The following is a 21,050-nucleotide window of genomic DNA, read 5'->3' as shown; positions in this document are numbered from 1 at the left end:
GAAATTTCAGTCTCTGAAAAAAATAGTCCATGCAAAGTTATTGCTCGGTCGCTTAATATGATACCTAAATAATTTTAAATTTTAGTGATTGTTCAAAAATTGCTCAGAAAATTACCAAAGATTACTCGCACAGATTCCTCACAATACTCTGAAGTTAAAAATTTTCTAAATAATTTTACTGAGGTCACTGAAACTAAAGAGAGCTCTATGGACCAGTTTGCAGGTCCTGATTCAGCTGCTGACTTCAGGGACCTAAGCTGGGACACAGCACCTTGAGCACGATCATCTGGCCTCAGCAGTGTGCTTCAAAGCCATATAGGAGCCTATAGGCTCAGAGAAGGGAGTCAGATGACTATCGACTTCACCAGGGTTCAACATACAGCTGCCTACAGCAGATGCTCACCCAAGAGCTATAGACTGTTACTCTGCTGTTGTAGCAACATTTTACAAAATTTATAGAAGCAATTAATTACCACATAAGACATTTCTATAACAGATTTTTTTCCTCTTAGCTTCCTCTGGTTGTGGAGCTTCATCGTCTTTCCTTTCTGAGCAAGCACATGATTTTTTGCTGCCGCTAGTTTTACAAATGCTCTTTCTAAGCCACAGCCTTTGATAAAAGACCTGGTGTCCGTCTCTAGCCATGCATTTTAAAAAATGCACACATTTTGCATAGAACTGTGTATAGAAAAGTGTGCTGTGACTACTGAGGAGCAGGGAAAGTGGGACAGCGCTGCACACACTTTGTCAGCGCTCGCTGCAGTTGACTCCTCCTCAGGACACAGGCTCCCTGCGCAGCTCGCCAGCCAGAGCATTGTTTGTTTTCTTTCGAAACACAAAACAGTAGTGTGTTTTTCCTGTGCTTTGAGATTTTGCTCAGAAATTGAGAATTCAGAGTATCAAATGAAGTCAAACATCCCTGCTAGGTCCTACTGGCTTTTATTGAGAGCTCAGATAAATCTATAAGCAGCATGCTGTCACAAAATGAGAGAGTGGGTTGTGGCTGAAAATAATTGATTGAAAGACAGTTATGAAGAATTAAATTGCATGCTGACCCATGTCAAATATTATACGAGAAGCAGATTTTCTGTCAAAGAGCAAACATGATGCAAAAATTAATTTTTGCTGAAAATTTTCAATTAGATGGCACTGGAGGTCCACAGAATATTTTGGTTTCAATCCTTTTTCTTCCAACCAGAGGCTTTATCTAAGCTGTTGGTGATCTTAATGCAAGATTTGAAGTGTAGTATCATTTTTCTAGGAATGAGAGTGAAGAGATAAACACTGAGTTAGCTGCCTTTTTTTTCTTTTTTAAGAAAAATGTACTCTGTAAATATAGAAACTATAAATTTGTACATATGCTTAATATAAGGGTATGTAATCATTGAGATGATGGAAGCCTTGGATTCAGAAATGTATCATGCAGGAAAACAATCATTTGCCCTCATGTTATTGATACGGAATCAGCTAAAGGTTTTCAAACCCAGTAAGTAAAACTTAGGTCGTGTACTATTTCATGTGTAAAAAAATAATCACTACTCACTAGATGTGCCATATTCAGTCTCTGGCTATTATAAAGTTGTTCAGTATTTTTGCCCTATTGGCACATACATTTCTTGACATAAGAAATCCATGTCTTATGTACAGTTAATAACTGACCTGCAACAGGGACTACATAATAACCTCGTAGTCAAGGAACAGTTTGGGATGCACGGCAGTTTTGATATCTAAGTCAAGCTTACTTGTCAGTAGAATGGGCACTGTTGAGATTCTCTGCCTCAAGCAAATTTGGAGTAACTGTGATTACAGTTGTGGCTGTCAGGATACCTGTGACCTGTCATTATGAACTATGCCCTGCTATCTGTATTAGCAGGTACTATACCTCTCTGAGTGAGAATAGCTGTGGTGGTAGTATCTGGTAGGTGGGGGTATGGTTGTAGTGATAGGAGAGGCTTCAGGCACCAAATTATTGTACATCCAGAACAACTGAAAAGTGAAGAAAGAAGAAATATTCAAAATATGTCAAGAGCACCACAATAAAGTGTTATATACAGAATTTAATGTTTTGTAATACTATTTAAGTCCCAATATTACTTAGTTATATAATCAGTAGTCTTGTAATTAGTCTTTTAAGGATGTTGTGTATATTGGTCATGCTGACTCTGAAGGTTAATGGCTCTTGCCATGGCTGATGCACAGTTATCTAAGAATAAGATTAATCCTTTCCAGAGGACTTTTTATCAGTGCACTATAGAGAGATATGGGAAGATGAGCATATGCAACATTTTTTGTACATTTCCAGATACTCATATACAAGCCAGGCATTCTTTCAGTTCAGAGCATCTTCACCCTTTAATATCACTGGTTACATTCTGGTAAGAGCTATTTCTAGTGGTGAAATCTAAATAACCTACTTAGAAATAGTGCTTCAGCCTCTTACTTCTTTTGATTTGCCATGCAACTACAATATCATTTTGTTTGCCTGGGAACACTGAATCTTGTCTGATTTTTATTGTTTGGTGTACATATGCAACTCCATCCTTGGAGATAATAAAAATTTGCCCTCAATAAGTCCCTGGGCAATCTGATCTAAGTTGAGCCTGCTTTTATTTGGAGGTGTGTACCAAATGACCTCCAGAGATTCTTTCCAACCTGAATTATTTTACAGGTTTGCAACTGTAAGGACCTCATTTTAATATAGGAATTTATATGTGGTTTCCCAAGGCTTTTTCAGACGTGTGTGAAAATAATTGTTAGACACAATGAAATCCAATTTTGGTAAAACAGTAACTTCAAAAACTGGCATTAGAGACAGTTTGTTATTCTCCATGAATTCACCCATAGTGGATGAGGGTACCATATAACTCAAAAATGCATAGCTAAGATGTAAAAAGTTATAATACATGGATATGCAGGTCCACTCCTCACAAGCCTTATAGTTAAATGATGAAAGCTGGATTTGACCTATTAGAAATACCAAATCACACCCAACAATAACAGGTGGCAAATAAACACTATAGTAACACCATGGATCAGCAGAAGAAACAGAGATACTTATTACACTGAAGTTCACATTCGCAAAGACTGACCTAAGAGATACAAGAAAGGATTGAGGACAGACTGGGCAGCAGATCCAGGCAGATGAAATAGTCAGGACTGTAGCAGACAGCTCTCCTGAAGGAAACAGCTGAGAATATGGAGTTACTAAATAGCTTAAAACACTGTTAATTCAAATTAATTTTGATTAAAAGTCTGCCAAAATGCCTTCTGGACCAGAAAAACATTTTCCAATTAAATTTATGCTTCCAGGTATAAAACACGGATGTCTCAGGACTCTGAACACTCATCTACAGAAAACCTGGAATGAGAAAGTGTTAGACAACCTGTACACAAGGCTCCCTTCCACTGCACATGTACAAGCTCGATGGTCCTCCTTCTGTGGAGGTAAGACAGACTGCAGGCAGTGAGCTCCTGGCACCACTCAGGCGACATGCCACCACCATCCTCCTCTTCAATGCATCCACACTTATTGTATCTGCAGGCTCTTCCTGAGTGTTCAATATGTCAGTATAAAATGCTTAAGCCAAGCATTTATGAGATCTCCAAGAAAAGTTATTGGTGTGTAGATGTAATTCAAAATAGCACTTGACTATATTAACCTGACACCCTGTGGACTCCCAACCACCCAGCTACACTGGCTGTGCTAACCAAGTGTCCATGGTTACAGGTGTTCCTGGCTGGACGAAAGGCCTTCCAAGCCTAAGAGACATATAAATAAACCATATTGCAACTAGACATGCCAAAAATGTTGCACTCTAAATTAGACTTTACAACTTGATCTGCTTTCTGAGGCTTCAGTATACAAGACACCCAGCTGACCTTCTATCTTGTAAAGAATTTATAAATGAGAGACAGCATTTCCTTGAATGACTTCCCTATATGTCTGCTGCTAAAAGCAGCAAATTTTTTATATTCTCTGCCTTCTGGATCCTCATGGTTTTTAGTCCTCTGACTATTGCCAAAGATTTGGTACACAAGAGGGAGCTACAAGTCAACACATCAAGGGGAATTCAGCTTCTCTGTGGGCCCTATTCATCACAAACCGAACTGCCTGACAGCTTCGGGCCACCACACCACCACTGTGGGTGATATTAACTATATAAGGAGCATACTAGTGTTTTATGATGGGGAAGAGAAGAAAAAATACAAGAGCAGTAACATTTTTTTCAATAGCTCAGATGTGCTGCAATGTCTGTTCGACTCCAGATATGTGTGCCTAGAACCTGTATCTTGATTGAGTGCCCCCGGTTACTGTATCCCTGCCCTATGCCTCTTCAGACCTGCTAGGAAGAGCACCTCCCTCTGCTTCAAGTATTTGGAAGAACAATGCACTGTGGACTGGGAAATGGTTAGAGGCCTTTTATCTGCAATGATCTTCTGGTGCAAAATGCTGTTTAGAGAGAGATTTGCAATAATGGTACATTTTTGCCTCATGCAGGCTGCTCAGTCAGGCATATAAACCACAAATGGAAGAGCAGGTTAGAGTAACACTCTCTCACAACAAAACCTCCTAAAGGTCAGCTGAGATCCCAAATAACAGCAAATTCCTTCAGAGGTATGAGGAAAAAAACCAAACCAAACCAAAGATAATACATACTATCTAGATTAGTTCTCTACGTACATTAAGCAGATGGTGACTAGGAATTAAAGTACAGCCTGAAGACTGACACTGACACATACAACATGGTTATGCCTCCCCAAACGCTACAAGTCTGTTAGACAAAGGCCTCTGGTGCCAGCGAATATCAGGAGTAGGACAGTCATGTGCCAACATATCAGCACCAACTTCAGCCACAGCTGTTACAGACAGAGTGTGTTTCATGATATGGTTGCACAAACTGGATTTAGCAGTGGGCCTGGGCAGGTTTGTGTCAAAATCACTTAGATATGATGGGAACACTGTCAATCTGGTGTGCCTACAATTATAGTAGGGATGTCAAACTCCTTTTCACTGGGGGTGGGGGAGCACATCAGCCTCACGGTTGCCTTCAAAAGGTCGTGTGTAATTTTAGGACTCCTATACTTATACAGTCCTAAAATTACATTTGGGCCTTTGAAGGCAACTGCGAGGCTGATGTGCCACCCACCCCTCACACCCCCTCTGGTGAAAAGGAGTTTGACACTCCTGAATTATAGGATGGGTAAAAAAATTTATCTTCCCCCATTCAAGGCCCTTCCCATTCCTATTCTGAATTGAGTTCCCCAGATAGGTGCCACTGTGGTGATTTTCACACTAAAATACTTGTCCTGACCTTTCAGGCATGCAGGAGAGCAAAAAATACATTACCTAGACTAGAGAGAGGAAGTTGAGTCTTAAGGTTTTTTCACAATCTGTATCTGGAGTGTCACAGAACCTTCCCCCAAGCAGTATGCCAGCATTATTGATTAGAATAGCAACATTCCTAACTTCTTTTCTAACCTGAATTAGAAAAGAATAAACAGAAAGCTTTAGAAAGTATTCTTGCCTCTTATTCATTTATGAAAATATTTACTGATATTTGAAATTATTTGTATATGTAAACATACAAACTATTATACTGAATCAGATCAAAGGTCTGTGTAGCCCCTGTAGCCACATAGCCCTTGTCTCATGGTAGAAAGCAGTAAAAAAAGAGACCAGGACACTAAGGTCTCCTCCAGTGTACTCCTCAGTTTTTCATACTCTGCAGCTTGGGACACTGCAGCTTAAGATCTTCCTGAGACAGATACGGTATCTATATATTTGTATTTAACATATCCTAATTACTTTTTTTGTCCCCCAAGAATTTCTTTAACTTCTTTCTCAACTCTAGAATACTTTTGTTTTCCACAGGAACCTAAGGTAATGAGTTGCAAAGCTTTAGTGTGCACTGTAAGCATTCTTTAATTGCAACCTGAACGTTTCTGGTCCCCTGCTTCTGGTGTTGTGAGAATCTGTATTCCTCAGCCGAGCCTGGTCAGCCCGTTTTCCAGATAATTTCTACTGAACAGGAAAGAGTTCAGTACTGATCCCTTGGAAATACCAATTCTTTGAGTACAGAAGCATGTACTATGAAATAGATAGATAACATCACTTGGAGAGAAGGCATAAGTCACCATTAGCTCCATTTGAGTTTGTTACAAAAAATATTTTATTCTGTTATTTGCATTTATATCAAAGCAGACGGCCAAGATTTACTTACAGTATTAAGAATCATGCTCATTGAAGAGATTTCCGTGCTAGAGGCAAACAGTTATTTTGTGTCTCAAAAACGATATACAAGCCCACAAAAATAATAGATTTGCTGCAGTCTGGCAATTTGGAAATAGGTGCTTGGATCTGATGGCCCAACATTTGACCTTCCTTTGGCTCTCTCAGGGAACCTTAGTGTTCAGTGAAGACTCGTTTGATACTCTTCCAGCTGTGTTAGGCTGTCTCCTTGTCACAGACAAGCAGGGCTCAGATACTAGCGCCTTTCTATCTACACAAAGGAATATAAATCTCAACACTGCTGAGTATGGCAGGAATACCCAACTCTTCCTTTGTGGGATACATCTGTACTTTCTCCCCACTTGTACCTGTTAACTACTGTGTCAATCCATACGACAATCCCCTTGTTCTTCCCAAGACAACATAGCTTCCCTAACAACAGCATTAAAAAAAAAAATCTGGCTTTATTTGACCTGTTTACTCTCTACCCCAAAGAATGTGGGAAGCCAGACAAAAGCTCAAGATGATTATTCTCCATTATGTATTTCTCCAGATGTCTATTAATTCTTCATTATAATTTCTACCAATTTCCTGTATGACAGATTTGTAGCTTCTTGATGTCGTCTCAAGTGCTCTTTAAAACTGGCATATTTGCTACTCTTTGTTCCTTGGACACCCGTTGTAGCAAAACATCACCCAAGCATTTCTAACTCATCAAATCATATCTAATTTCCTTCAGAATTCTCAGGTCGACACTGCCTGATCCTGAAAAACAGTTGCTATTCACTTCAATTTGTTCTAAAACCTCTTCCCTAGGGACTTCAACTCTCTGATCTCCTTCTTAGAAAGAAAACTTTCATTATGGGAAAATGAGTTTCTCTGCAGTGAATATACTACATAAACGTGATTAACTTCTCTGCTATTACTTTATCTTCTGTATTCAAGCCCAAGACTTTTCCTAAAAGTTGCAGGTATTCCCAAGAGCAGAGTTGATTCTGGCTGAAAAACTCCTGATCTAAAAAAATTTTGGGCTCCACTGTTCAATTAATGCAAATACCTGCAAAGACGTTGGTGGAGCTAACAGTAATTTAATACCTTAACACCAATTCCTGAGTTTGAAAAGAGCTCTTTGAGTTTCTGCTTGTCAGTCAGTCTGTGCACTTCACAATCCTCTCTGCTGATATGGGCACAGCAAATTTGGCAGGCTGGAGCCCTGTGGCTGATCCAGTTAATGTGTTTGGAGATTGAGAATTACTTGAGTGCACAAAACAAACATTGTGAGACCCTCTTCAACCAAGAACAAAGAAAGAATTTCAAAACATTCAGCATCAACAAGAAAGTCCAACAGAGAAATTACATACAAAAGCTTAAACTAATCATTTCGGTGCATGTCTTTGCAAGAACCGGATAGCATTTAGTGTTTATGGGAATAGGGATTGAATGTTAATTTAAAATGTTATTTTTTAAAGAGACTTGATAAATTCTAAAGTGAGTTGTTTTCTTGAAAACAGGGGATTCTAGAAGAATTGCCATTTGATTTGTAGTGTCATTGCAAATAAAGATCAAGTGTCACATTTGAAGTACTGACTACGAATTGCTCAGACTGATTTTTCATCTGGCTGAGAAGTGATAATAGACATTAAGACTGTTGAAGTTACTGGAATTCCTCCTCCAAAATTGCAGGAGTCTTAATCAATGTCTTACCTGGTGAGGATCATGTCATCTGTACTGCCCAAGTAACTGGCAAAGATTGTCCTCCTTGAACACTGTGTTGGGTCTGTACAGAACACTCAACAACTTGCTCCTCTCTGCAGGCATACTATTATAATAATATATATAATAATATGTGTAATAATATGTAGTATAATCCTTGCCCGCACTGTCTGAGTAATACTATGATACCACTTGTGGTTCTTGACATCTAAAATGAATGTCCCTGAGTGGACATTTTTTTCCGTGCGCTGTTGGTTGGCTGTGCCCCAAATGCCACTAGCAGGTATGGGTAAAACTATACCTTGTTGACTGCAAGCATGAGAATTGCAGTTCCAGATACCTACAGATACTGAATCCAACTTACCTTTTAGAAGCACTTTCCATTGGGAATATTTCTTGAGGAAAAATACTTATCTTAAACTTTTGTAGCTATGTTCACAAATAATTAATCTGTTTTGGTTAAAATTAAAAGCAACAGCCACAAAACAAAGTCCCCTCCCTCTCCCTCCTCCCCCAAACAATAACTCATAGAAAATTAATGTTATATTTCAAGGGTATTCCAAAACAATCTATCAACATTCGTGTGTCATGAAATATTTGAGCTAATTTCTCTGATGCATGCCTTTGGACACAGAATGTCAAAGATGTGACTTAAGAGTCATGTATATAAGTACATATACTGAGAATTTAACAAAAGAAGAATTTATCATTGGATAAAATGGCAGTGTGGCTAACTGGATTATTAATTAATTTATACTGGGAAATATTTTCAGGCAGCATGTTGTTTAAGAACAAGTAAAAATTAATATTGTTAATTTCATGTCCAATTTCTGGACAATAATAATAATAATAAAGTAGTGGTTACAGAACTTACGTCAGCACAGCAGAAGAATCTCATTTAAAATGGGGCACTTCCTGATGTTACTCTCCAGTTGGATGGACCAAAAAATAAACTGAAACTGACTCATCAATTTGACTGGAGACCAGCCATGTCCTGATGATTTCTGAAACCATTACACATCATTAACATCACATTTATTGAACTACAGTCTTCTAAACACATGCGCAAAGAAAAGGAACCCTGCCTTACAATTTCCATTTTTTTAAAAAAAATTCTAGATATATTAAAGAAATTTTAAAGTCCAAACAAGCTAATACATGGCGTTAACCTCTTCTGTGTGTTTTACCATACTCTTTAATCTAAAAGAAATAGCCATCTCTCAACAAAGACTGGAAATGGATAAATCTCAACAGATCAAACTGAGTTACTTTATTGTGAACATAATTTAAGTTTCATCTAGAAGCTACTTGTCAAAAGGAGAAAGTTGTTGCCCTACATAATTACTTCTCTTTAGGGAATAGTGCCGTTTTAAAAATAAATTTCAGTAATATAAGAGAAGCAAAAAAAAATACAGAATGAAGAAGCCAAGCCAGAAGCTGTATCTTACCTTGCCTGCCTGTTGATAGATCTCCTCCCTATTGCTGCTGTCACAGTGGAAGGCAAACACTGGGTTAGCTCAATTTTGGGGGGCTAATCTGCTCGTTTCTTTGTTACTTTCATCACCAAGGTTTGGTTCTTTGGGAGCAAAATTTAAGGCAAACTGCCTTCCAATCCTATTTGCGGAGAAATAAGCATTATTTCCCCAGCAAAAAGTGTTTGTTTGTTTTGTTTGTTTGTTTTGTGTGTTGTTGTTGTTGTTGTTTGTTTTTGTTTGTTTGCCTTTTTTTTAATGGAGGAAATATGAATAACATGAAATTCTCAAAAAATAAAGAAAAAATCATCAATTTCAGGAACTGTAGTATTTTCAGGATGATTCTGAAGTTGAATATGTTTTTTCAGGCACAAACACTGCTCTGCTACTATACAAACCCAGAAATACAGTATGTTACTGGCCCTTCATAACACTGAGGTATTGACTGAAAAAAAAGAGATTGACTTTCTAACAGCTATTGATTTCACTTTGCTCTTTTGGGCACGTATGAAATACATTACTAAAGCCTTGCTTCGTGAAAGCTGCCAGCTTCTTACTAGTAGGATTAAAGCAAACATCTTCTGCTAGAACCTACACACCTGCTGTTTCATTGTAGAGCCCTCAGCTTCCATCTAGGTTTTTAAAAAGCTTTAGCAACATGCATTTCATACATGTATGTAGTTGCAAAGGCTATGGAGTACTTTGTTTTCGTAGCAAGGTGGTATTACTTGAACAAAACAGTACTGAAAACATTGGTGTGATATCAACCTCAGAAAGAGAGGTCACCTCATCAGCAGAAAGTGTGATGTGCTGTTTCAGAAAGCATGCAGCAAGAACATACCCACACCGTGTATGTTTTCCAATGCTGCAGGTCCGAAGTCATACAACATGTCTTAACTTGATAGCAAATTACCAAGCACCCAGAAAAGCATGGCCCTGTGAGTTATGAACCTTGACTTTTATCCTGCGTTTAGACCACATCATTTCCTTTACGCTATTATGGAGAGGAACAGCAAAGCTCAGGATCCGGAATACCCACCACCGACCCGCTGCCTCCCACCCATCCGCCGGGTAGGGGACTCCGGGATCCCTGCGGCTGCGGTGTCCTCCCCGCCTCCCTCTCCCAGCTATCCCGCCGCCCTCCCGCTGCCCGACCCCCGGCCCCCGCAGCCGGCGGGACCCCCCGCACCCACTGCCGCGCCCGGTGACCCCTCACCTGCCCATTCGCCGCGGCCAAGGGAGTGGCCTGGCCCGGCCCGTCCCCCCCGCCCCCGGGGTTTGGGTCCGTGCGGGACGTGAGCTGCGGGGTGCCGGGCTGGAGCTGGCATAGGCGGCTCCCGAGGGGCTGCATCCCCTGCCCTCCCGTGCCCTACCTGTCCGAGCCAGGAGGGTGGCATGGCAGGTTGGCATCTCGCTCAGGACTTGACCAACCTCCTAGCCGAGGACTTGGAAAGCAAGTGTTCTTTACTTCCTTCTGCTGCTACTTTATTTTATCACAGAATGTTAGGGATTGGAAGGGACATCAAAAGATCATCTAGTCCAATCCCCCCACCGGAGCAGGAACACCTAGATGAGGTTACAGGAAGGCATCCAGGTGGGTTTTGAATGTCTCCAGAGAAGGAGACTCCACAACCTCACTGGGCAGCCTGTTCCAGTGTTCTGTCACCCTCACCATGAAGAGGTTTCTTCTCAAATTTAAATGGAACCTCCAGTGTTCCAGTTTATACCCATTTCCCCTTGTCTTATCATTGGTTGTCACCGAGAAGAGCCTGGCTCCATCCTTTTGACACTCACCCTTCACATATTTGTAAACATTAATGAGATCACCCCTCAGTCTCCTTTTCTCCAAGCTAAAGAGCCCCAGCTCCTTCAGCCTTTCCTCATAAGTGAGATGCTTCACTCCCTTCATCATCTTCGTGGCTCTACGCTGGACTCTCTCAAGCAAGTAGTTGTAGTTAGGAAGTTAAACACTTGTTGCTTTATATCATAAATTAGTGTTCTCCAGCTTGCCCACTTGCTGGAATGGGAATAAAAAGGAGATGGTGATCATAAATGTTTCCTATAAAACAGTGAAACCACCTGATTATCATTGTTTGACATCTTTAAAATGGCAGTTGTGGTGCCTCAGGTTTCCCTACACACATTACCCAGCTTTAAAACTGCAGCCCCACACCACTGTCATGTCAGTATTTTTTTTCCCCAAGATGGAATAGAAAGCCATGTTTCTACTTGAGCTTGTAAGACTGTGCTTTTCCTGTTATGTTCTCAGCTTGTCTCGATCACCATGACATCTTCCACACAGTTTATGTAAAAAAGCACATAAAGAGAGCACTACTACTTATTTGCTGTACATTGCATTTTGAATAAGTGATATTAAAAGTCCTGTCTTGTTTATTGGCAAGTCATAGAAGGAAAGATTTTGAGTAAAGTCATGATGCACTCTGGTCCACACATCTATGTTGTAAAAACAATTCAGATTACAGTTTATGGGGAATCATGTAGCATTTTAAATTTCAGCTGAAATAGGTCATGTAATAGTTCACATAATTTGATGTAATTTACACCAAGAAATATGGTGGAAAATTCTACACTGTCAGTGCTAGTAATTGTATAGAAGTGATGTACTTCCAGGCACTATTAACTGTTGCATACTCTGTTTAGAAGCCAGTAAAAGGTGAAGCTGAAATACACTCAGTGAGGCTGAAGATAGATCTCAAAGTCTTAATGAACTGATTCCAAACAAAGCACCAACCAAAGCAAAATAGGTGGGTAAGGTAACTTTCAGTGTCTTATGCTGTAATCAGTAATTCCATAACAAAAGTAGCAGATAATAGGAACGGGAAGGTGAAACGATAAAGGTTAAGAAACAAACCAGAGGAAATTCTTGTTTATTAGGACAACATTTCAAGGTAAACCAGATCTGTAAGGAATTGTGTTGCAACCAAAACTTTGCAAGCTGTAAGGTACCTGGAGGAGCCTGTTTAAAAGTTTAAACTTACCTGCCCTTACACTGAGCTGACCTAGGGAGCAGCTAGCTATCATTCCATAAGTAGTTAAAATGACAAGGATGATTAATAATTCAGATACCCAAATCAGAGGTTTCAGTGTGGTAGTGGAGGGTTACAGATCATTGCTAGCTTTTGATGGAGAGTGGATGTGGTAAGTGACAAGGTATTTGGAGGACACATGGTGTGTTCAGGTTAGGTCAGATCTCTGTAACTATGCAGGGACCCTCTGACAGGCCTTTGCATGCCACATTCATCTTTGAAGGCATTGCTTGTCTGCATCTAATCCTTCAGGTGCTTAATGTTATGCCCTTTTGTAATTAAAGAGTTGGTCAAAGGGCAACATCACCTCATGACTGAGAAGGTGCTTGGAGTATACGGTGAGACAGCACCAGGTTTGTTCTTGTCATCTGGCACTATCCAAATATAGTATTTATGACAGTACAGTCACATCTGGCATAAGTTTTGCAGGGCGCTGATACTTCTCTGCTGCTTCACTCCAAGGCAAACACACAGCTGACGGTACCTTTCCTGAGCACAAAGAACAGAGGCTGGCATTATTGTGCCTAAAGACACTTAAGGATTTAAGCTGCAGAACGTCAGATCCCTAGGAATGTGTGACATTTGGGCAAAACTACTGTTGATAGTGCTCTTTACAAGGAAAAAGCCAGACATTTTGGAGACAAGTTTAGGCAAATGAACAGGAGACAAAATTATAGTTTTCTCTTGTATATAGGCAGGTCAAAAAGAAAACCAGCTTTGCTTCCTGAGATGAAGTGTCTATATTCACCAGAAGAAGCTAGGGAGGAGAATGATGTCTTCTGCAAGTTAGTCAGACATACAAAGTTTTTTCTTACGTAGTCTGACAAGTTCTTTCTGTCAAATGGTATTACCTGTCTCCAAATTAATTGAAAAGACTGAAATTATTTGTGACTATGGAACTACGTATTTGTTTTTCTCTTTGACTCTGTTCAGCTTGAATAATAAGCAATTGGGCCGTTTTGCCAGGATGGGTTGTTTATTTGTATGTAAGCATAATGACACTTGAATGTACTCTTAAACAATTTGACTTTTTCCTTATATTCTGAAAAGATGAGTTTTTATTTCCTGACAATAGTGTTGAGGACTACAGCAGTGGGTTTTCTGATCTCTTTGAGCCTGGATAAACAGTACCCAGTGTCACTGTGCTGCTGTAGAGCCTAATAGTGATGGGCAAGAGGAAGGAAAGATGGTATTCCTGCTCAGGAAGGATTTATTCTCCAAGATCACTTTCTGAGATCAGGGACAGTGGTTTGGATTCAAGGACTCTGAACTCCAACAGTAGTGAGACAGCACAGAGCAGAAGGAATGGGGAATAACCTGATGGATGTCTGGACACTCAGGCAGACAAACTCCTATGTTTTCTAGTAGCTGGAGATTTTTCAAGGCGTGATCCAATGCATCTAATGAACTTCAATAAACAAGTAATCTGAAAATCACCAAAGACAATAATGAAGCCAGGAAACAGTGCAACCAGAAGACCAGAACAACTGGAGTGTACTAACAGTCCCAGCAAACCGCAGAAGATCTCAAAGGTGTGCAGAAATTGGAGGGGCAGGTGTCTTTGTTAGTGAGGGATATTATTAAGAAAATTATTTCCTCTAACCATTTCTCTTTACCTATTGCGATGCTTGTTTTGCCTCAGGTTAAAGTTATTTAGTTGCTTTTTTTCAAGATATTGAGAAAATTGAATGATGATGGTTTAACATTTCTATGAAGAAGGCGGAACAGATGTGTTGGCATGCTGTCATCTTTTTTGGCCAAGCCTCACCAGTGACTTTATCCTTTTCAGGGACCACCAGGATTGGTGCTAGAACAATGAAGGTGGGTATGTTTAAAAGGCATTTGCTACATGTTGTGAATGGTCATGATGCTGCGAACAGATTCATTTTATACAGTGATGGTGAAACTCCTCAGGGATCTCAGAATTCAGAATCTGCAGGGATCTGCAGAATTCAGAGGGAGAAGCTGTTACTTCTGAACCTCTCAATCAAGTCTGAGAACCCCCTTTAAGTAATTTTTGTCTAAGTTACTACAGAGAAGGTCAGTATGATAGATACCTGGGAGTGAAACACACCCCATCTCTTGAGTCTGCTGATCTGCAGCTTGGTAAGTAAAATTTAAGCATTCATGGGCTCCCATGGAAGTTCTTTGCTTTGACCAGTTTCCACTGCTTCTGTTCAGATCGAAGTTGACAGGTTGGTGTTCTGTTTTGTGAGGTTTTTTTGTTTGTTTGTTTTCTGGCTGATGGTTAATCAGTTTCTGAGATTGACTTTGTCCCATTAACTGTGTCAGTAGTTGTCATAGCATGACAGCTATGCCATATTAACAAAAAATAAAATAAAAAGGTATTCTTAGGAATATTTTTCTAGATGGAGGAATGTGGTGCAGTTGAAATTTCAGCCCCATTTCCCACCCTTGTCAACTAGTTATTTGCAGAGATGAAGATGGAAATGTAGAGAAATGTGAAAGTCCCACTGTAAAATCCATTTATACTGCAGGTCGTGATTGAAAAATGCCAGTGTATTTGTTCTAAGCAAGGCTTATGTGATTTATCTGCCTCAACTGATTTTATGAGAATAATCCATCATTATTTATACTACAGCTGCCATTGTCTTCTTCTCATGAGAGAAAGAAAAAGCATTACCTAAGGAAGTGTTTAAGAATATTTTCCAGATGCATTAAGTCTAAGATTCAAGACGCAGATTCTCACAGGAGTGAAGAAACAGTTTTCATAACTCAATGTCCTGTAATTTTATATGGATTGGAGTTGAGATGAACTCTCATCAGAGGTCAACACACAGACCTCATTGCAGACTTGGACTGCCAGCCAATGCATACATTCAAATTTAGTAGGAAAACACAGGGTTGGTAGGATATTTCACAGTCACTGTTGAGCTGGAGGAGACTGTGTTGAGAAAGTGAGTAATGGCAGAAAGGCAAGAGGCAAAGGTCACGTATGGCCCTCTATGCCTCCAGATGTGAATACCTATGGAAATGTTTAGCAGTCATGATGTGTACAAGGATATGCCAGCTTTCTCCTTGAGGAAGCAGTGCAGTGCTTTCAGCAAGTCATTTAGCAGAGTGATGTGCTTTTGTGATGACTGTTTAACCTTGTGAGATTTCATTCCATGGTTTCAGCAGGGATTACAGTAAATGCTCTATTTAGGTAAAGTCACAATCTAATTAAACAAATTCAGTCTAAATCCCTGCTGGGCCAGTAAAGATTTGTCTGTCAAATGCCTCTAAGCTTTTTCATTTTCTATAGCAACAGTTAATTGGATATGCAACTGTCAGTTTAAATGCTTTAAATGAGGCTGGTGGGATTAGTAATTGAATGCTTGGATTAATGATTTACAGCTGATTTATGCTGTTAGTTGCTTACAGCTATGTTCATGATAGCTCCCTGCTTTTATCAGGTGGGTGGAATGGTGGTCTATAACTACAATATAGTTATACTATTAATAAATACAGTTATGATACAGATTTGATGTAATTAGTGCATTCCTGTTGATAGGTAAAACTAAGCAAAAGATTATGATCAATATATTAAAAGCAGAAAATATAAAAGTAGCCACCTAATCTCCACAGTTAGGACTTGAAACTGGAGGTCTCAGTTGTTCTCCAATTATGGAGAATTTATTTATGGTTGGAGTTAGAAAGCAAACCTCAATGTTGTGGGTGGTGAAAGTACATCCAAGGCTGTGAGTGGGGGCTGAGAAAGGGATTTCTACGAGAGATGATAAGAATGCAAAGGAAGTGGAAGAGTTGAAGTCTGTGCATTACCAAAGCAGCTGTTCTTGGAGAAAGAGACCAGATGGCAAAGCTTAGCCAGGTAGAGGGCTCTCTTTGTTGATGCTTGAATCACCCATCTTGGTGGGAACTTGGCTTTAAGACTCTGATAAGGAAGTAGTTGCACTGTTTTCTGTGTGACTTTTTAGATCCCACTTCAGTGCTTTAAAAGGCCAGAAATCTGGTACAATTCTTGGGGTTGTCCCAGAATATCACTGTAAATAAGAAGGATTTGGGAACCAGCTAACTTATACTGGGATTTCCTTCATGCTCAAAACATCCTATGATAGGGGGTACTTAACCATTCCTTTGCCTTTTAGGTTGCAAATTCTGGGATGCTTCTGTTGGCATAAGAAGGAATCTTGCTGTTTGTGTCCAGCTGAGCTCTGTAGTGCTTGAGGAAGAAGGCTGTAAAGAAAATTTTCTGTGGCACCATGATGTATACACAAGCTGTAGAGTTGTGCTATGAATTTGTCATTTTGCCTTATACGTAGGCCTCCAAAACCATCCTTAATGACAGAGAGGCCCTTATACACCATACATTGAAAACTTTGGTTCTTGTTAATTAAATTCCCTTCAGAATTAAAATGAGCCAGTCATATTCAGAGTCTATATTGAACACAGTTTAATAATTATTATTTTTGTTTATTAAATTAGAACATATTTCTGTTCTTAGAAAGATTCTATCTTGGGAAACATGATCTGAAACAGCTAGTAACATTGATGTTGTAATTACTTGTATTTATGATATGGTTATAAACAATGATAAAGTAAATTATTATAATTATTAGAAATAATTACAAAATAATTTATTATTATTAATAATAACAACAACAATAATATTGAAGCTATTTATGTCTATTGTATATCAACACATTCATTCACCAGAAAAAAACCCCAACAGGTAATTGAAAGTTATGCTCTGCATATATCAGCTCATAGAATATACCCGGTTCGTCTGAGATGTGGGAATGGCTCTATGACCTTTCCTTATTATCTCAAGATTTAAGCTTCAGTTTTCAGGTAGACCTCCAGCTACATACAGTTTGGTATTCAGAAATCACTGTACTCATCACCTTCTCTCTCCCTCATTGTTAGAGTATGTATGTGAACACCATTTGGTTCATGAATTTTTTTTCCTCCTCTAATTAGTTCCTATTAAAAAGCACAAGTCATGCTAACCTCAACTAGTCTTTTTCTTCTTTTTCTTCCTAATGCAGAGACATTAATCTCTCTGACTGGCCTATACCCTTTCAGCAGTCATGGTTCATATTCAGTTTTTGTTATACTTAGTATTCAGACCAGTTATGCTATATTTGATCATACTTCGGAATATTGCTTGTCAAGTAAAAATGCAAAGCCAATGATAAAATCCAGGAAAAGTAGAATCTGGTTTTTGATCTCAGGATGACATTTCTTCCTTCAGAATACTCTTGTGATTCATTTTCTTTCCAGATACCAGGCTTTCCTGCTTTCTGCATTTATTTATATAAACCAATATATCTATTTCAATGATCTTCCAATTAAGTGACAGTTCTAGGAATGTGTTGTAGGAGGAAAATTAGGGACCCTTTCAGAACTGGACCAAGAGTGAGATGCCTATTTTCATGTCCCAGTCCAGCAGACCCTATCTTCAGCCTTAGTTTTGTTTCGTGATTTAGTAAAGTGGCCTTCAGGAAACCTTGTTTGATTCACCGGCACATTTTGAGCTGATTTCATCTGAAATGTTAATTACTGAGAATGTTAGAACACTTCAGTGGCAGAGAGCCCCTGAGTTATGGCATAACTGAAAGTCACAAGATGAGAAATTCCATGTCTAAGGAAGAAATTAGATCTTATTCTAATGTCACTGCTTTTAAATTATAATTATTAAAGCAAGAAAGTGTCTGACTGGAGAGGTTTTCAATTAGAATGGAAGGAATGAGGACTATTCAGCTTTGCCATTTTATTCAAAAGTTGCATCCTCCTTCCATGTACCACCTGCCTGTTCAACCTTGGAAGATAATTACTCCTCCTTTGCTTGCCCTCACTCCTGTGTTAGGTTGCATGCATATGTCCCAGTTAGATGTTTGTATCAAGCACTTTTTTTACTATATAAATTTATATAAATTGGAAGGTTTAGTAGATCAAAACAGTTCATTCTGTAAGATACACACTAGGTATTTAGGGCTTTGGGAGTTTCATTCCTCATTAAATTATCAATTTTTTGTTAACTATGAAGGATGCATTGCAACAACTGGTAAACCTTTTGCATTTAGTACAACAATGCTTGTTTTACTTAGAACGCTGGTCTCTTTGACTAAATTAGAGGTAATTTTCCCTAATTTTCTTACGGAAAAGAAGTAAATAAATGTTGAAGTGAAAGATTAAGTTCTTTTTGGAGCTTATGTTTGAAGCAAACCTGTTGCTGACACCTGCATCCCATGCATGGGTTTGCGCTGCAGAACTGGCTTGGTGGGCACAGCCTGAGGTCCTTGTGGATGGAACCACTAGGGTGATGTGTTCCAGGAGCCCAACTGATGCCTTCTAGCCACTCGTGGGCAGGTGCTATGGGGGAAGAAATGGGAAGAAGATCTTTCTCCTGTGGCGGGTGGCATCTTGAAAAACTCTCTAGAAGGTGATAGGGAATATAACTGAATCCTGAAAAAGCCACGGAGCTTGTACAAGCATCTGTATTTTCTGCCTTTTAAAATTTGGTATCATCAATTCCATACAGTAGAAAAGGAAAATAGGTGCCCTGCTGTATGGGAATATAGTGGAAGATTTGGCGAGGAGGTTAGTTAAATGTAAATATGCTCAAGTGACTTGCACCTGTCTGTAGAAAAAGCACATAGATCACACTAATTGTTTTACTGACCTTGTGTGCTTGATGAGTAGAATCTCTGTGTTAGATAACATAGGCCTGTGAGAAACTCTGGGCACCTTATCACTATGTCTGAGATTCCTGCTTTGTTGTGAGAAAGAGCAGGAGGCTGCAACTGCCTGAAGCCTTGAAATACAGGTGAGATCAGCAGGCCCAGTGATCTTCCAGCAGAGCTGAACTGACCAGCGCCTGCATCCCCGCTGGTGTCACCTCTGCCTGGGAGCTCAGGTGTGGCTTCGGAGATCACCCAGTAGAGAGGTAGCTAAAATAAAACTTGCTCTTCACAATGCATTCGTGGCCCCTGGCTCTTCTTGCGATGTGCCTGCGTATGTGTACACACTTGCTTTTTACTGAAGGAAAAGCAACACCTTGTGGTTTATCAGCTCTTCAGCAGGATTTCTGCCATTTCAGACCACACAAATAATTCTCTAAGGGCCAAGTCCCAAATCATCACAACTAATTGTATGTGATGGGGCTTTTAAGTGTATATTTAAAAACAGCTTAATTTTTACAAGTCCTGAGTACCTAAAAGATCCTATTGACTTGAAGTTAAAGAAAAGTCAGACAATTAATTTGTCCTTTGTGTCAAACCTGAAATACAGATGCTGAATGCAGAGCCACAGTTGATTTTAGACACCTAGCTCCCATAAACTATTTCATCAATAACCAGGGTATCTAAACAGCTTCTAGGATTTTGACTGTAGAAACTTGAAATTATTGTGTCAATGGTCAAAGCAATTTTTAAAATGTTAGTTTAAGTGGAAAGTAACCAGTAACTTATAGTAGTAGGTGGAGGAAAAGTATTTACAGATATGAAATCTAGGGTGACAGTTCAGAATTATGGAAGGAAGTGCACACTGGGATGGGAGCTGATCTTTGATGTAAGTGCCACCGGTGTAAATGTCAAAGGATCTACTCTGTAAGTGTTGGCTTTTTGCATTTATTCTTGGATTTACTTATACTGTCTTCGTTTGAAACGGAAAAGGCTGACCAACTGTTTCCCTTATTTCAGCAGGGCCAAAGTGATTTATACCAGCTGAGGAATCAAACACAAAGCTGTTCCATGGGAAACCATTTGTCAAGTGCTCTGTAAAATTAGGATTTTGAATTTTTTCTTTTTATATGCAGCTTTTGGCCATGTTTATTTTGCACAAACTGACTTACTGCTTTTCAAGTTAGTGTTTATAACTTTAAGGACAACCATTCAATCCTATATTGGATGGATATAAAAGGTGTAACTAATAAAATGTGGCAAGGGGTTGTGCATTGGAGAAATGTTTTTTTGTGCTTTAGGTCAAACACATGATTTTTTTTTAAGTGAATTGGCTGAACATTTTGAATTATAACTTTAGGCTTTAAACATTTATTCTGTTCACTGGTTAAAATGAGAGCAGTTAGAGAAAATACAGTTATATTCACTTTAGAGCGTATTTATTATTCTAGTATTCTAAGAAACTGAGAAAACTAAAGACAAAAATGTGTTTCAGTTGCTGTGTGTGCAGTACAAATTCTATAATTACAGAAAATATGTTGTCATTGCTCTGATTGCTTAAAGAAGAAAATTGAGATGATGTTTGATTAAATGATTGGGAGTAAATAAATAGCATTTCAGAATTTTTGCAGTTAGGATGAAGAATTTATTGTATATACAGTTAAGCAACTCTACTGTAGATGTATTAATACTTTCTCTTTAAAGAAAATGAATACAGTAATCAAAATAGTTTCAGCCTGGAAACTATAATACAGACTGAAACTTGACTACACCAGAAATCAGTTATTTGACTTGAAAGAACACAGAACCCGAAACAACAAATCGCAGATTGCATCATTAACCAAGGACAGTAAAAAACTGTACAGTACAAGCAACACGTTACAATAAGTTATGACCAATAAGGCAGTCTTTCTCATGTAGGACAAGAGGGATAAAAGGAAAGGTA

The 21,050-nt window shown here is 39.1% G+C and overlaps 1 pseudogene across 1 annotated transcript; it reads right to left on the bottom strand.

Moving 5' to 3' along the window:
- Nucleotides 1–3,654: 3,654 nt before the first annotated feature.
- Nucleotides 3,655–10,304, bottom strand: LOC308053273 (short-chain dehydrogenase/reductase family 16C member 6-like; annotated as a pseudogene). The gene is made up of 5 exons: nucleotides 10,256–10,304; nucleotides 9,663–9,771; nucleotides 9,391–9,593; nucleotides 5,354–5,479; nucleotides 3,655–3,759 (listed from the first exon to the last, which is right to left on the bottom strand). The product of its transcript is annotated as a short-chain dehydrogenase/reductase family 16C member 6-like (transcript).
- Nucleotides 10,305–21,050: the final 10,746 nt, after the last annotated feature.

This window comes from Nesoenas mayeri (assembly GCF_963082525.1).
Source record: "Nesoenas mayeri genome assembly, chromosome: 2".
Classification (NCBI taxonomy): domain Eukaryota; kingdom Metazoa; phylum Chordata; class Aves; order Columbiformes; family Columbidae; genus Nesoenas; species Nesoenas mayeri.
Note: the sequence above shows the minus strand (reverse complement) of the source record. Positions and strands in the feature narration are given on the sequence as shown.